Genomic DNA, 19,380 nt, shown 5'->3' on the forward strand with positions numbered 1-19,380 from the left:
AGTTATGCTCTAGAAATTTAACCAATAATCCAGGCTGATATTCCAGTGCAGTACAGTGTTGATGATGCACTGCCAGAAATTGCAGCATTTTAGAGATGGCCCCTTCCCTTTCCGGTGAATGTATAAGATACTAATTTGAAAAAGAGCGGGGGAGTTCTTCTTGATGTCCTGGCCAATATTTATCCCTCAACAAACATCACTAAAGCAGATTTTCTGATCATTTTAATGCCGCTATTTGTGGAACATGGTATGCTTAAGTTGGCGTTTGGATTTGTTAAATTATAGCTGTAACTGCACTTACAAAGGTTTCATTAGCAATAACACACCTTACAACTAAATCAAAAGATGTAGGAGAAATTCTTGAAGAAGATTCATACTGAAATCTGTTTGTCTTTCCATTGATGCTATCAGACCTGTTGAGTTTCTCCTGTGCTTTTGGTTTTTATCTCATTCGCAGTATTTTATTTTTATTTAAGCACCTTGAAACATTTTGTGTTAATGGAAAGCACTTTATTAATGCGTTATTTCGTTAATGGATTTTAAAAATACATACCTTGGAGTAATTTATAAGGACACACTGAACATGAAGTAAGATGAGAAAACATTCTTGTCGCAGAACCAAGTAGATTCATTGTCAAGTGCTGAAATGTTCTCCCATTATCGCCCCTGTAAAAGTGTTCTTATCATGCCCAGACGTCTAGCCCTATTTTGCAAACCATTCTTTCTCTCATCTCCTTCAGCACCAGTGATATATTGCACAGTCTCCACACAATGAGACATCGTCTCCTCCTCCACTTTTGAGATAGAAGACACAAGTCCCTCAGAGGCAGCAACAGCAAATCTGCACAAAATTAGAAATTGCTAGAGACACTCAGCAGTTCTGGCAGCATCTGTGAAGAGAAAACAGAGTTAATGTTTCAAGTGTAGTAACTCTTCGTCTGCACTCAGCAAATCTGCCTCCTGCAACTTCTACCAGCTCAGGTATTGACATCTCAGTGGGTACTTTAGCTAGAGTACGTTCAGGAGCACATTTTGGCAACCACATCACTGCCACATCTCTGCAGCTGATCAAGGAAGAAATGCTTCAGGTTGCTGGCACTGTGAGGGCTGTCAGAAACCTGCCACCTGCTTGGCCCTAGGCAGGGGAAGGTCCCAGAGTATCAGTAATTAACACATTTGTATAAATGCACAAGCAGAGACAGGAGTGGCAGGCAGGTTTGTTGGAGGCACGGGCAAACTGACTCAAAGACCGGAGGACTCCATCAATGCTATCTATACTGCATTTCCAAGGCACGCAAGCATCTGCCTGCCTCCATGGCCAGGTTGGTACTGTCATGGAGAGTCAGGCCCAGCACACTCAGTGTCTGCCATATATATGCACAGACCTGCATTCCATTGCTTCGTGCTCAACACAAATGGCAAGACAATAGGAGAGAAAAGAGCCATCACCTCACTCCAGGTGTCCTTCCTCACAAGGAGTCAGCATGGTGCCAGTAGGCACCCAGCCAGAGGAGGAAACATATACAGGCACCCCAGAAAACACTTCTCAGAACACTCCAGAGATGCCCAGCTGTCCACCTTCATGCTGCCTGCAATTCCCAATTCTATGGGATTTCAAACCAAGGAGGGTGAGATTACATCTGGCACACATGCAGATGCCTGGGTCCCTCAGGGTCACGTTCCCAAAGGCCAAAGGATTCTACTTTAGATCAGGCCCCTTCCACCCCATGTGTGGACACTAGGACTGCATCTTAATGAGATGGGAAAGAAAGGAAAAAGAAAACCCTACAAGGGTACATAAGTGACATGGGTAACAGTTCATTGTAAGTACATTATTATCTGTCAAAATATGTCCACTTTTCATCATCAGCTGTGTGAGCAAATTATATTATAGCTGCAACACCAAGTATGACTGTAGGTATGGATGTCAGTCACCCACACTAGAATGTGATCTGTTAACACTGTATGAAGGATAGCTATCTTTCCATAGTGCCCATAACAACTTGAAACTTTGTCCTGATTGAATGAGGGAGTATAGGATGTTGTGAAGGTGTCCATCCAGTTGTACTATTAACTTCTATTATACACCATGATCCACATAGAAAGATCAAACCATTAAGCTACACTTGCAGTTTGGATTAGACAGAGCAAGTTGACTTAGCAGTATCACTTACAATCAGTGAACGATGAACCATTCAACTCAGTTCTATTGAATGAGGTTCACAAAGAAGTCCTGCCTGCAATGCTTTGCGCCAATGCTGCTACACTGTCGATGCTGAGGTGCTATTCTGTCTGAAGATTGTCCCCGTGACCTTACTGAGCACAATGCTGCAACTCCCATAGATCCTCATTGACCATCCCTTAGCCTCCTGTTGTCTGGAGCAGAGATTCCAAGGATGACCCGCATGAAAACCTGACACAGAGGGGACATCTTGTGTCCCTTCAATAAAGAAGTTCACTGGATTTGAAATATTAATTGTTTCTCTCTTCATAGATGCTGCCAAACCTGTTGAGTTTCTCCACTAATTTCTGTTTTTATTTGTAATGTTATGATGCTTAGTGGCCCCAGTGAAAGAAGATGTTGCATTGCGGATGCACTGGACAGTATAACATGGCAGTCTGACCTCCACCTCTTACAGATTAGGGCATCAATGCTCTTCTCTCATCTGCACGGCTCATCCATGGAAGACAAGCAACTGCGGCACTCTTCACTGCATCATGAGGACACTTATGGCTACAAGGTCCACAGTAGGATGTTGCTCAAAAAGTACTGGAGGTTGATGCTGATCCTACGCTTACAGCATGTGTTTATCATCCATTCGTGCAGCAACTTTTAGTGCAACAGCCACAAGAATGACCACACTTTCTGTGCCCGGATCCATTGGGAACAGTTCCAATGAACCTATTTGGACAATATCAGAAACAAAGTAGCTCTTCAGTCATGAGTTCATTCAGCAATCCAAGTAACATTTGAACAACGTCCTGATAACAGTTAGACATGGATGTCCAAAACAGGGTAATCAGTAGGATCCATCTGCATCAATTTTGCACATTGTTGCCCCAATTCAGACACATGCTGCTCAATTCTTTTGGAGACCATACAGTAGCAAATAATAACGATAACTTCTCATCCCATGCCCAACCCTGCAGTACCTAAGAAAGGCCGCATGCGAATAGGATAATGATGTAGATAGTTTCTATTCCAAGGTGTGGGGTGAGCAGCTCCTGCAACATGTACAGGCTGTGGAACTTTGTGAAGTGTTTATGACTCTGGCAACTAAGGTGAACATTTACAACCCACATGGTATCATTGTGCCTCACAGAATTAGCAGGACTGATTTGTAATATTGAATGATGTGGTTGGGATTGCTTGTTTCCAGGGTTTTTGGTTGACAAAATTGGCCTATGCATAAGGTCCACGTGCAGAATTATGTGATAACAAATGTCTTTCACCCATACTGTGAGATTGTCTCTTTCGTGCTATTGGTCATTGAAGGGTCTCATATCACACAAAAGTAGAGCCACCACCCTGCCCTAAAAATTTTTTTATTCTGCCCACTCTGGGTGTGATGGCAGCCATTTCCCTCCTGATTGCCTGCTTGTTTTGGATGAAGATGGAAAGAATCACAGGTTATACCACTCAGAGTGAAACACACACTTTTAGTCTGATTCCCACCACCACCCCACTCCCAAACATTCATGTTCCTTTCTGCCTTCCCTTCACAGTCCATCCAATCAGTTTTGATCCTCCCCAGATTCTCATCTAACCTATTTATTTGACTGCTCATCTTCTGACTTTTCCCCCTGAACCCCAGGTATATACAGTGTGGTCATACCAAACAGGTCATGCACTGACCCACAACAAACCCAGGGTGGTGGTGACCTTTGACAACCCTCCCTGTTGTAATACCTTGTGCCTTCCCATACTCTGTTGTCTCCCATTCATATATTGAGTTGTACCCCTTCAACATTACTCTCCCTTCTGCATCCCAACATGCATTTCTCCAGTCTCCCAAGCAAACAGTGATTCCTGATAATACCCTTCAGATTGACTGCAATCTCCTCCTCCACCCCATCCCCCCACTGACCACTGACCTCTTGACTATAGTCAAGCACCAGGACGACTGCCGATGTCCAAGCCCCTGGACTGTGATCGGACAATGTCCTTGACTTATTTTTCCGGTGTCACCTGACAAAAGACAGTCCCAGTAGTTTTAAATAAGGACTTTGAGAGATGGCCATTAATTGAAGCACATGCAATGTGTTTGTCATGTAAGCTGCTGGCATATGCTGGAGGTGTGACATTGATGTAGCATAGACCCACACAGCAACATGTCCATCCCCTTGACTGATCACTGTTGACAACCACGACAAGCTGCCCAATTCTGTCTGTGCAAGACAGAAGTTCTTAATGAGGAACACAAAGCACAAAAAGGCAAGACGAGGCACAGGTTCTGTGATCATCCAAGTAGGTCTAAAGTGAATGAATGGGTGCGTGCTGTCCCTATGTGCAAAGTGTCCTGGCAACAGCACTATAATTAAAAATGCCAAAGCATTCCAAGTACAGGATTGAAGTGGAGAACTGTATTTTAAGTGGGTCAGCGGTGTGCTATGTGAAATAGTGAAGCTGGTCTGCGTCTAATGCTGATCTCTAGTGATGAAGGCTGGTGTATCATTTGCTGTCTGAATTGCATGCTTCAATGTTAGCTTTCAGTGACTTATGAACAAGGACACCAAGGTACCTTTGCAGAGCACCATTTTCCAAACTCTGACCATTTAAGAAATTCTCTGAACCTCCATTCCTGCTACCAACATATATGTTGATATTCATGCTTATGCAAATTATTTTCAATTTGCTATGTTCTTGCCCACTCACTCAGCCCATCTAAATCTCCTTGAAGCCTCTTTACATCCTCTTCACAACTGTCACAACAAAGTCCTGAAGAAGGGTAATACCCAACTTCTCCTTTCCTCCAGATGCTGCCTGGCTTGCTGTATTCTTACAGCCTCCTGTTTGTCTACCTCTGCACAACTCAGTTGTGTACCATCTGTAAATTTGGAAATATTACAATTGACTCCCACATCCAAGTCTGACCCTGAAAACATTTCTCTGTGGCCAAGCTTTTGGTAGCCTTAATATTTCCTTATGTGGCTCAGTGTAAAATTTTTATAACATTCCTGTCAAGAACCTTGGCATGCTTTACTTTGTTAAAGGTACCATATAAGGGTTGAAGTTATTGCTCTGAAGCTGGAAAATGGCTACTATTAGCAACAGACTGCATGTGACATAAAACTTTAGTTTCGGGTTAGTTAGCCAAACATCTGCACACCATGGTCTTACCGTGAAAAAGAAATCAAATAGGTAATACAATCAACACCAGAAATAAATATGGAGGTTTCAAATTTGCTTAAACTGATTTGGAGGAAGCTATGACTCATCCAGAACATTACAATAAACAGACTATATCACAGTAGTACATCACCTCAGAATCAACGAATGTTGATGTACACCAGGGAGAAATTAGGCCTTCATAAAATTATGATGCTTGTATTTAATGACACAAGCCTTGAAGCTGAACAGTGTTCTTTGTGAAGGGATTAGCAAATTAGAAGGACCTTGACTCATTACTAACCACATTAAGTGCAGTGATTCATTGATAGAGCGTGGGAGAACATAAACAAGGAAAAAGAACTTAGGGAAAACAAATTGCCTCATTACCACTGATGCCCAGTTTCAGACAAATGAGAATAAACCTCCAATTCCTGCTGAGATCTGGCCTTAAATTAGTCTCATGCCTATCTCGGAGATAAAATAAGCAGATTTGTAAATCTTCTACAGCAGATTCCTTTACATTTGCACAGTTCCATGAAGCAAAGTGAAATTAAATGTACACATGCATAGCCAATTAATCAGCTAGAGTGTGCATGAGCCTAAAGTGCAAATATAATTACCTCTCCAGATTTGCAGAAATCCTACTCTGTACTTCATATTCACTAATTCCATTAATTTTTTCATTAAGCATTTGTTCAGCAAATGCTTTTGCAATGCATCAGTGGCATCAATACTTTCATTAATCTATACAGTACAACAATTAATAATTGTAAAATGAAGCTTTAAAGGGTATGGTGATTAACACACATTGAAAGAACACTTTGCTATTGGCCCTTTCTTATATTTTTGGATAAATGTTTTGAAGTATTGAAATACTGTCTAGAACTATAATGCAACGCACGTTACATGTTGCAATTTAAATGCTGGTGTCGAGATTTTAATCATCTCTCAGTCTTCCCGTGAAATATAACAGTACATTCAGATCATATACTGGTTAAAAGGAGATCAAATGCTTTGAATATGTGACTCATATATAAATTTATATACATGCATCTTTGTTAATGCTCTAATGTTAGGGAACAGGAAAGGCCTGGATTTACATAATGCATGACATTCCAAAGTACTTTATAGTCAACAAATTACTGTTGGCAAACTGTCCATAAATCACTGAATACTTCCATACAGGCGCAGTAAGGAATTAGAAAGGCAAATAATATTTTGGCTTTTCTTGCAAGAAGGTTAAAGATGTCTTGCTTCAATTTATATAGAAATGTATCAAGATTACACGTATTGTGTGCAGCTTTGACCCCTTTATCTAATGAAAGATAAACATTCCACACAGGAAGTTTAGCGAATGTTCACAGGATGCATTTATGGGATGGCACGTTTTTCCTACTAGAAGAGATTGAGAAGACTGAGCATGTAATTTTAAGAATTTGGAAGGATGAGAGATGAAACTCTTAAAGGGACAGAGAAGGTCACTGCAAAGAAAATCTTTTCCTGGCTGGGGTGGATGGAGGTTAGCATGGTTGTCGCTCTGCATCACAGACCAGCCATCTAGTCAACTGAGCTCAACAAAGGTCATCCTGTATTTCTGCACTGAGGGAGTCCTTGTGGCTGCTGTATCAGAAACTTTACCTTCTGAAACTTCTTCTCATGCTAAACCTGAAATAACTTTACAGAGACCGGTACCTGGTCACCTCACTTACATGTGGAGAGTCCTTGAAATTAATCCAGAGCCAGGCCTCAGAGTGAACACTTTAAGTTGACACTCCTGTCTATATCTTTCATCCAGGGCTCCCTGATTGGACCAGGTTAACAGCCCCAATCAGGGAACTTATATTCTGTGAGGTCTACCTGGCTGATATTGTTACAATCACTACAAAACCAAAGTTTAAACTTTCCAGGAAAGTACATAATTTTCTACCTAATCAGTGTTGGCAATGGCGGTTCAATTTGGGCAATTTTCTCCGTTTATTGTCTAACTAACCCCTTCATAATTAAAAGAAAACCTCTGTTATGTCAATCTTCTTTCCTAAAGAGAAAAGAAACTCAGCTGTTAAACTTGTCACGATCTGTAAATCCACACAACTCTGATATCTTACTTGCGAATACTCTTTGCTTCCTCTGCAGTTTTTTTTTCATAATATGACAATCAGAACTACACACCAAGCATGGTCTAATAAAGGTATGATACCATTTCAGCACAACTTCGTTCTGTTTCAATTTCATCCCTTTAGAAATAAAAGGTTTTGCTGAGCTTGCTTTTTGCTTAATGTCTTTACTAACCTGTGGTTCAACTCATTTCTTTTGGTGTATTTGTATTCTGGGATCCCTTTGTTCTTCTACATAACCTAGGCTTATACCTTTCAAATAATAAGGGACGTCCCTATTCTTCCTATCACATTGTACCACTCCAGAGTTCTATGTGAGGATTTATTTTCTCAATTATTTTCTGATTATGTAAGTTCTTCAATATCTTCCTGTAATTTGTTGCAGTGCACCTCAGTTTTGCCTACTTCTACCTCCAATTTAATGCTTTCTGTACATTTAGACATTGCATTTTGGATTCCAAAGCCCAAATTGTGGTGTAAGGTATGAACACTAGAGATGTCAACACTGATCCTTCTGGAACGCCACTTCTCACTTTCTGTCACTCTGAATAACTCCCTTTTATTCTCAGTCTCTGTCTTCTATCTTGAAGAGAGATAGCATTTCATTCTGCCAAATATTGTCCTAACATGAACAGGAGGGCAAAGTTCCAGTGAGATAGAAGTGATATCCTTGACATCAAAGTAGCATTTTATTGACAATGGCACAAGAAGTACAAGTAAAATTAAAGTCAATGGGAATCAGGGGAAACACTTCATTCACTACATTTATCCTTAACAGAACAGAACATGGTTGTGTTGTAGAAAATTAATCATCCCAGAACAAGCATCTCCATTGCAAAAGTCCTTCAGGGCAGTGTTCTAGATCCAACCATCTTAAGTTGCTACCTCTGTGACCTTTCCTCCATTAAATATGTTGATGTTTGCTGATAGAGTCATAGAGTAATACAGCATGGCAACAGCCCAAACTGGTCCATGCTGACTATGGTGCCCACTCAGCTAGTTCCAATTGCCCTCATTTGGTTACAAACCCCTCTAAACCCTTCTCATCCTTGTACCTATTCAGCATTTTTTTTAAATGTTGCTATTGTATTATACAGAGTTCAATTCCATTCATAGCTCCTCAGATAATGAAGCAGCCCATGCCTTTATGCAGCAAGATCTAGATAATATTAATCCTTGATAAGTGACAGTGATTATTACCAATATGAAAGAGTTAGACTGCCTCTTTTTGGCATTCAATTGCATGAGTCTCCCATCAACAACATTGAGGGGATCACTACTGATCAGAAACTTAATTGAGCAAACTATTAAAACACTGTTTCCAAGGACAAATCTGAAGCTGGATTTACTGCACTGAAGAACTCACATGTTAATTTCCCAAAATATGCTCTCCATCTTCAAGACATGAGCCAGGAATATAATGGAATATCCTTCGATTGCATGGAAACACTCAAAAGATTCACCTTCACTCAGGATAACACAGTTTGCTGGTTGGCAACCCATCCACCCACTGCCTTAGTAGGTAGCAGTGTGTACCATCTATAAAATGTATTACAGCAACTTATTAAAACTTCTTTCACTTTCCAAACTCAACCACCTAAGAAAATAAAGGCAGCAAATTAGAACTACACTGTGGGATTAATGGTGTAACCATGCACAAGCGCCTACTAGCTGAAGTCCAACAAGATTTCAAACAGGCACTAAAACTGGCTTTGTCATTAGAAAATGCGGTACGTGGAGCATGGAAACTACAGGGGCATCCCAATGGAAGTGGACTCCCTCTCCAGCCCGACTGAGCTTGGGGAACACCACTTGAGTGTAGGCAATCACAGAGCCTCACGCAGGGCATAGCCTGAGCAGAGGGACCCTAGCCCAGTCCACAGTAGACCCCCACAACAAAGCTGAGCCTCGGCCAAGTGACTAAAAAATTGTTCAGGATCTGGGCCGGCAAGCCATTGTAGTTGCAGCCGGTATGAGGACCTGAGATGTCACAGGAGAACTAGAAGGCCTGACTTGAGTAAGAAAACTTGCAGGCCGGTACCCAGGAGAGTGTACACACTGAAATGACCCCAACATGTGGAACAATTAAATTGCTGAACGACATCCAAATCAGAACCAATTAAGATTAATGTTTGGTTAAATGGTCACCCAGTTTTCATGGAGGCTGACACCAGCACAGCTGTATCTGTGGTTGCAGAATCTGTCTTTAACAAGATTCACTTGGGACTCTAACCCTTAGGTTTGTGCAATACCTCAGCCAGACTGAGAACATACACTGAGGAGCCGTTGCAGATTAAGGGCATTCGGTTCTGGTCTCCTGTGAGAAGCAATTGGTGCAGTTACCACTGATGGTAGTAAGAAGCTCGGGCCCAAGCCTATTGGGGCAGAATTGGTTGAGAAATTTTCACCTTGATTAGTTCAACTGGTTCAATCGGAAAATAGCTGCTTTGGTGAAGTCCTAGTGAAATACCCAGGAGTTTTTCAGGATGTGCTTATGACTATCAAAGGAGCCAAAACCACTTTACATGTTGCCCAGACAATTTCGCTATTTTGCAAGGCCTGCCTGGTGCCATTTGCCTTGCGGACAAAAGTAAAGGCAGAAATCAGGAGGCTGAAGTGGGAGGAATCATCAAACCAGTGCAATTTGTAGATGGGCAGTCCCGGTCATACCGATTGTGAAGCCTGATGGCTCAGTTCGCCTTTGTGAGGATTTTAAGCAAACAGTAAACCGCTTCTCACAGCTCGATAAATACCCAGTCCCTTGCATAGAGGACTTGTACACAAAATTGGCAGGGGGAGTTGGACATAAGCCATGCCTACCTGCAATTGTGACTGGATGAGGAGTCCAAGAAGTATGTCACAATTAATACCCATAAGGATCTATACCAATCTACAAAACTGCCCTTTTGGGGTATCATCAGCCTGTACCCTTTTCCAGTGAACCATGGAGAATATTTTGCAAGGGCTACCCCAGGTTGCCATTTACCTGGATGTACTAATAACGGGGAAGACCAATAAAGAGCACTTAGAGAACTTGGACATAGTGCTTAAATGTTTCTCCCAGGCAGGCGTATGCCTTAGAAGGGAGAAATGTGTTTTCCAGGCGCCCGACCTGACCTACTTGGGCTGCACATTCGACAAACCCAGGTTATACCCATTGGAAACTAAAGTGAGGGTGATCAAATGAGCTTTGTCTCCCATGTCTGTACCGGAGCTTAGGTCTTTCCCTGGGTTAGTGAATTATTACCAAAAAATTCATAGAAACCTGGCCTCCATCTTCTCATCCTTACATCTGCTATTGAAAAAGGGTCAGCATTGGAAATGGTTGCGTAGCCAAGAAGTAGCCTTTAGGGAAGTGAAAAAGCAGCTATTGTCATCTAAGGTGTTGGCCTATTACAATCCGAAATGAGAGGTGGTGCTGACATGCGATGCCTCCCCGTATGGTTCCAGGGTAGTGTTGGCTCACCATTGGCCTAATGGAGATGGACACCTGATAGCATATGCTTCCCAGACTTTGGCTGATGCCGAATGCAAATACGCCCAGATAGAGGAAGAAAGATTTGGTGGTCATCTTTGGTGTGAGAAATTTCCACCATTATTGTTATGGATGGGGATTTGTCGTATTCACAAATCACAAACCCCTGCTAGGGCTATTGAAGGAAGACAAGGCGGTGCCAACCATAGCTTCTGGTAGAATTCAACAGTGTGTCCTTATTCTCAGTGCATACGAGTTAGAACACTATCCAAGAAGCCATGTGGCTTGATGCCTTGAGCTGCCTCCCACTAGCGGATGCTCCACCAGTGGTGCTTACCATGGAGGTTTGTTTTAAAATTCCTTGGACACCCTTCCAGTTACCGCTGACAATATCCAACTGTGGACATAAAAAGATCCTGTCCTAGCAATGCTAAAACAGCTGGCGGTAATGGGGGAAACAGAAGGACCATTGCAACCAGGATTGAAACCTTACATCTCCGGACTTAGCCGGGGAGCGATCTAGTGATTGGAACCAGGTGGATCTTGTTGACTACGAGATCCTTGACTGGGGTTGTTAACCTGGGCCAATCAGGAAGCCCTGACTAACCAATATGAACAGGAGATTTAGAATTTCCTCTCAGGGGACTGACTCTGAGCTGGGTGGCCACAGCCAGTGTACTGTGTACAAGTAAATAAAGGATGACTTGGTGACAGGATACCAGCCTCTGCATAGTTATTTTGAACATTGTCTCCAAGTTCCCCTCCTACTTACATACCAACCTGACATAGAAACTTAAAACTTCTCCTTCGTTTCTCACTGGGCTAAAATCCTGGAATTTCGTAACTAACAGAACTGGGGAAGTTCTTCACCATTTGAGTTGCTGCTGTTCTTGAAGGAGGTTCCAATGCTACCAGCTTCTCAACTGCAATTAGGGATAATAAGTAAATTCACAATTTTAAGATTCTGTGAATAAATGTAAACAATCACTGTATTACCTACGCTTATGCATATTGTGTGACTTGATACACTACACTTCTGCTTATATACACAAACTGTCAATCTGAATCAAGGAAACTTGGTAAGCAACATAATATTTCATGATTCTTATGAAAATACATATTAGCCATGCATTCTATGTTTACACTGAAATGACAAAAATGCTCTCTATTTTCATTCTTTGTACAAGCAAGGAACATGGTCCATTTCAAACCTGTTTGAAAAAATTTAGTAGGCAGCTGAATACAAATCAAACCCACATTGTAAATTGTTTTAAAAAATTGGTTACAATAGCAATGTTGATCAAAGCTGTTCTTCGCTCTGGAATCATTTCCTTTCCAAAATTCACTGACACTTGCCACTTTGTTCTATTTAGTATTATGTTCTTTTTTTTAAAAAAAAGTCAATATTCTTAGATTCCATACTGGATTATTTGTAGAAGTGTGAAATTTACCTGTTCAGACAAGAAAACTCTGAGGTTGAATCTCAAGCCTGTGTTAAGGCCAAATCATTACTAGAGACACTACAGTTTGTCTCTGTATATTGAAACTACATTCTAGAATCCTATTTGTAATGCTGTGCAGTTGCTCTGAGAGGAAGTGACCAAATACAGACACCTTGTGAGGCCATGATCAGATTCTGTTATGGTATCTGCAAAAGTCAGTTTTGTTTACGGTTATGATCTTGCTTCAGACATGGCACGCCCCTTAAATGAGGAAGTTATTCTAGTCCAATATGAGAAAGAGCATTCATAAGAAAATGTAGAAAATTGGTATTTTTTGAGGGACAGACATTCTAATATTAATGAACACTGAATAGTAAGTGTCATCTGAATGGAAGTATTCAGTTAGGAGGCAAGCTTTCAATTCAGACAATTGTCTTTTATGTGGGACACCAGTCACGTTCTTTGACGAAGAGAACACCTGCAGTTAACCGCCCAGGAACTATCAATTTGTTCATTGCAGCTGTTGCAGCAAACTATAGAGAACAAAGACCCATGAAAAGAAACATTGTGAACAAATGGGACCTTCTGCTAAATTCAAGCCTCACCTTAGGGATAGATTGTTATTTTTAAAATCATTGTGGCTAAATTAAAGGACTATGTTTCAGCTCCAAGTCTAAAATAGATGTTGGGAAATTTTGGAATTTGGCAATCATGTAAAATTATATGTTCTAATTTAAAATAAATTATGATTAAATTGTGGTGAGTTGGATAAACAATGTGATTATATTCATAGAATCTCGCTAATTTATTGGGCATATGCAACAATGATAATGCCATTATGTACTTTGGGCCTGGGTGGGTTGAGGGAAAATGTGACTGGTTCATCATTTTTAGGTGCAGTGGTCACTATTCATTATTAACCTGCACCAGGCCTTGCTGAAAAAGCACAAAAACTTTATTTTGCTTTCTCATCTGAATAATCCTAGAATGGAGCCCAGCATCAAATTCACCGTCGATAACTTAAAAAGGTGGCCCTGCAGAACGAATGGTAAGTAAGTGTTTCAGTTAACCTTCTCCTCTTAAAAGCTACCTGGTACTCGGAAAGTGAAGCTGTGTTCATTACAAGAAAACTACTGCTGTCTGTTGCAGGAAATGTCTGGAAGAGTTGGAGGTTGAGGAGTGCCCTTATACAGGTTTACAAATCCATGAGGGGCATAGATAATGTAAATAGCAACAGTCTTTTCCCTGGGGTAGGGGAGTTCAAAACTGGAGGGTATAGGTTAAGATGAGAGGAGAAAGATTTAAAAGGGACCTGAAGGGCAATTTTTTTTTACATAGACGGTGGTTTGTATGTGAACAAACTGCTTAAGGAAGTGTTAGATGCAGGTACAGTTACAACGTTTAAAAGACTTTTGGATAGGTACACGAACAGAAAAAGTTTAGAGGGATATGGGCCAAATGCAGGCAAATGGAACTCGTTTAGTTTGGGAAACCTGGTCAGCATGGATGATTTGGACCAGAGGGCCTGTTTCCATGCTGTATGACTCTATAAGTTTCAACACAAATGGAGAGAAAGTGAACTCCAGTTTTTCTGATGCACCATTGGCAGCATTACCTCACAAAGTCATAAGGAAGAGATAAGCAAAGTTTCTGCAGGGGTCCAGCTACACTAAAAAAGCAAAGCCTGTAAGAAAATGAGGCAGGTAGACAATGAGGTCAATTCCTAGGCAGTCATTCTAAGCTCAAAGTCTAATGACCTCACATAAATGGCAAAGGTCAATGAATACAACTTTTAAGGACACCACCAACCGAGCACCCACTCATTAGCAGTCACAAAAAATCAGGCTTAACATTTCAGATACTCCAACTCATCCTTACAGGCCCAACCATTTCTCACTGCTGCCACAAACCTTCAGTGGTTCAGCTATGGCATGTACATTACCCTAATGTTCTCACGGACATTTTTCCTCTGCCTTCAGTAACAAGATGGCCCTGTTACAGGAGGCAGCAGTGTAGAATGAGAAGGGGAACAACACATCTGCATCACCTGAATTCTCTGTAGGTGATACTGGGCTGAATTTTCTCAGTCCTTGAACTACAAGGCAGTGTTGGGTCATTAGAAAAACATGACAACTCCAGAAAGATAAGAAAAAAAAAGGTCTTTTTTCAACCAGGTTTTAAACAGCAAGAATTTCAGGGCTCAAGTAGCACCCACAAATCATTCTCATTGTTGTTTCAAGGTTTCTAACATCATTTGAACGCATTTCTATCAATTACAATCTTGTTAATTCTCGGTAAACATTCATATATGTGGATGCAGTACTCTTGGATAAAGCCTACCAAATTGTTGTTATAATATGAATGATGAATTACTAGCCAGATTAGATGATATTACCTCTAATTGCAAATATTTTAAATAAATGACTTGGAGACATTCCTGAGCAGCAACAATTCTTTCATTTTTTTGAAACAGCGTTACTATTTGGCTCTCACTTTTTTGGAATACAATTTAAAACACAAAGCATGGAAAAAGATAAGCCATCAAAATCACTCTCAAAATAATCCAGTCTGCTTAAGGAGATCTGTGTATTATATGTGAATACAAATTTAAACAGGAAATGGAAAAAGATGTCAGTATCAGTGTTATATGTTTTAGTTTCCAAAATATAAGATTGCTGTATTTGAATGAGTATTTAGTAGAATTGGAGGCCTGGTAAATTAGCATATTTGCAAGCAGATTTGGGACCTACTACTTCTTAGTGAAGACGGGCAGGAAGTTAAGGTGAGACTTATTTACTTACATTGGGCCTCCATTCATTCCATGCTTTTCATCCCGAGACAATGGTTGGCATTTTCACCTTTGCGTTTCCAGTTTTGAGTCATGAATGGAGGCAGGCCAATGAAATAATATTACTAGCCACAACTCTCATTAGATGCAACTCTGGTGGCCACATCAAGGCACATTTCACAAGAGCATCTATGGAATTACTTCTGTAAGATATCTACTGGCATTTAGCAGTCAAACTCCTTGAAGGGAATTGGATCCACAGAAGAAAGAACACACAATAATGCAACTTTGTCACACTTTGCAGCAGTAATCTTACCAATTAACACAGGGTCAACTTATTGACATACTTTGCTGCTTTCAGCATGTAACATACAGAGTTGGATTTTCCCACCCCTGCGGTAATGCAGTTGAAGGTGGCGAAGCTGGGAGAATAGGGAGGGGCCTCATCAGGACTCATTCCCAGCATTTGGAAGGTTTCTTCAGGCTGGGCTGGGAAGAGGGCTTAGGGATGGAAGAAGTCCCTGTCATTATCACAAGTTCAGCATTCTCCAAAGAAGCTCTCCTGAGTATTTCTGTGAGGGGTTCAAATCATACAACCATCCTCATCCCTTGCGTCTCTGCCAAAAGCAGAAACAAATGAACAGATTGTTTTTTCCAAATTCACAAGTGGAGCCCCATGTAGAGGTGGCTGAGGATGAGCCTTTATATCATGTGTAAACCTGAGTAGGTCAATGAGATGACTTCTTGCTGTATCTTTATACTGTTTTTCTTTCTGAGTACTAATAACGATGCCTGAAGCCAGATGTGGTTTCCTCCTGTTTTAGCAATGGCAGGGCAAGAAAAGCGGTATAAAGAGGTAACAGAGTTCAAGGCAAAATGGACAAATCTCTGGCCAGATGTGCACCCATCATTAGCAAGGAAAGCTTACATGTTCCAGGGCAGGGTGTTTGTACAGATGACTCGGACTGAATCACACTTCATATCTTTGTTCCTGGGTCAGAAGGGCTTGGTCAAAATATTCCTGAATAAAACAATCCCGGTTATTCATGGACTTCTGATATGACCTTCAAGTCCTGTGCTATTCCCGGCCACTTGCTTATACAGCAGAATATCTTAATGTTCTGCATCCTTCACCTCTAGTTCCTCTTCTTCCTCCTCGCTCACCTTCTGCTCTTCCCTCGATGAACTGTCTCTTTCCAAGGCCTCACTATCCTGAACATACTCACGTTTCCAGAGAGCAACATTATGGAGAATTGCCGGCCACCACTATGAACAAGTCACTCGGTAGGTATATTGCAAGAGCCACCTACCCTGTCCAGCTTTTGCATCTTAAAAAAACTGGCCTTCTCAGTGGTGCTCCTGGTGAGTACATGGCTTTTTGTCTGGGCCTCTGGTGAGCCATCTTTTAAAGAGATCTCTCTTGTCCCGCTAGAATTCATCCATAGTCTTTGAGGGATAGATTGAAGAACTGCTGCAGCATGTATTTCCACTAATGAAGGAATAATTGCAGTTTCCAGGAAAGTAAACCACTGCAGAACACACAGAGGAAGCCCTTGTTGTGACCACAGATCAGATGAACACCGAGAACTGGAAGCCCTCCCAGTTAACAAATCTGAATGGGAGGTCATTGGATACCTTGATGGTCACATGGATGCAATTAATGATACGCTGCATCTAGGGAGTTATTTTTGACGGGGAAAGGAAGAAGAGAAATTATTTGGCAAAGTTGACATCATCATCAAAATAGTCTTTGTAACTTCTAAATTGAACTCAATATACACATGACACCTTCTCAAAGATAAACAGGAACAAGAAATAAATAAACAACAAAGACTTATAAAATTGAACATTTCCAGAACAGATTTCAAAAGATATAAATAATTTCTAAACATATACAAGGTTAGGTCCTTGCAACTCAAAAAAATGCATCACATGTTTAACTGCATTGACTGACAGCTAAAATCTATGATTTAAGTTGGATTAAAAGCCACTTTGTCTATTTAAGGTAACATCCAGTTAACAGGAATAAAAAATGGTCAATGTTTCAGTACTAAGGTGTACTTTTCTGAAATTAAATGGGCACTACACATCAGCAGAATGATTTAGGACTAATAAAACATATAGTTATGAACAGAGTAGGAAAAGATCTGAAATAGATACATTCAACTAATTGAGTCTGGCTCTGAGTGTGGAAGATTTTCTAATGAATGATGAAGAGGGTAATTCATGAAAGTGCCGGTTAGGCTCAATGATATAAATATATATAGAAATGGTAAGCACCTCTCATTCAAAATAAAACTGCAGGTCCCGGTTAGATTCAAACTTTTTAAAAGAACATTTTTGTTTCCTTGTGCATTCCATGATCTCAATGCCATTTCCTTCAAAGGAAAAACAACTATCCTTCATGACAGGTTTCAAATCATAAGTAATAAACTAGCTTGTTTTAAATGTAGACTCAATGAATCGTCAAAAACATGACGAAACAGAATTAAACACCACACAGTTTAGATCATGAAAAGGTATATTTTGTTATGATTTGGATGCAGATTATCATTAAATGCACATTTTTGGCAAAAGTAGCATCTAATTAACTACATCTCTCGTTTTGAAGATAGTACATCATAATTAATTATTAAAATAGAACTATAAAAGCGAGATTTCATTCTCTATTTTAAATTGTTATTGGCTGTAGGAAAGACAACGTTATGTGAAACGCCATTACTGAATTTGAAATAATTTATTTGTCTTTGATCAGAAACTCAACAGGACGAACCACAAAAATTATTGGTGTAGCTCCATCACGTATGTATTAAGTAAAGGTGGCCCAATAAGAATACACCTAGATCCAATGTACCTAAATCTCTCACTGAAATGGTGTTCGCATAAAATGTCAATACTGGAAGAATTCAATCTTATATTTTCTGCACTGAGTTCCTTTCCTAACTAAATGCAAAGCATGACTATAGGTCCATCCATCTCACAGAAGAATCCCAAGAGTTGACAACATTTTGGATGATATTATTTCCAATGGTTACTATTTGGGCTATCAGTAAACCAAGACCTATTCCAGCAACATATGGATAGGATTATAGGGAATGTACCTGGCTGTGTTTGCATAGCTGATTCTATTGTGTTCATAAATCTGAAAAAGGCACAGCATGACCACAACCTTTACATCCAGATGGCAGCAGCCCAACAACATGGATTGGCATTTAGCAGCACAAAGTGCCAGATCAACAACAGCAGGATCAATTCTTTTGGGTCCATTTACTTTACTGTTCGAGGGTGGTCTCACCGTCTAGGGGGTGTTCCTGAGAACATTCACTCATTTTGTCTGTAGAGACACAGACTTAGTATTTCACAGCAAGTCAATTTCAAGGGCAAACAAGTCTTAATGCCCAAAACACTCTGCCAAGATATTGTTTCCACGATACCCCAGGGACATGTGGGTATTGAACATACAAGACAGCTTGTACATGAATCTGTGCAAGCTGACACGGATGAATCAGGATATCCAATGTCTTGTGACAATACATGAGGAATGTCAAACATATCAACCGTAGCAGTGAGCTGAGGTTGGGGGGTGGGGTGTTTGGGGGAACAGGGTGCATCTATATCCACATAATTTTCCTTGGATAAAAATAGCTACAGACTCATTCACAGTGCGTGGAGAAAATTACATCCGTGTGATCAATGACTTCACCAGATTTCCCATTGTTTGATGGCTTAACAATACAGCGAGTACAACCATCACTGAAACAATGAACACCATTTCAGCTTATTTGGTGTACCAAAGCAGATATTATCTGACATCAGACTGCAGTTCACTGGCAAACTATGTGCACTAAGTGGAGAGCGTTGCACTGTCACCACCCTTTTCATGCTCAAATGGACTAAAAGAACATCTGGTATATGCCATCAAATCCATGCCTTTCAAGTCTCAAACAACAAAACAATATTTTCGCATTGCGCACCTACATTTTTGTGCAACTGCAATATAGAAGGGACTACCATCTCCAACACAGCCTACGCTTGGAAGGCAAGTGCGAACAAACAAAATGTCCAACAATTTGGAGATGCAAGGCCTTCTACTTCAAAAGGAGAATTAAGGAGACGCATGACCAGTGAACAAGTAATGACCAAACAGGTGGATGAGGGTAAAGCGGTTGATGTGGTGTACACGGATTTCAGTAAAGCGTTTGATAAGGTTCCCCATGGTAGGCTATTGC

This window comes from Rhincodon typus, chromosome 13 (assembly GCF_021869965.1).
Source record: "Rhincodon typus isolate 14 chromosome 13, sRhiTyp1.1, whole genome shotgun sequence".
NCBI classification, from domain to species: Eukaryota; Metazoa; Chordata; class Chondrichthyes; order Orectolobiformes; family Rhincodontidae; genus Rhincodon; species Rhincodon typus.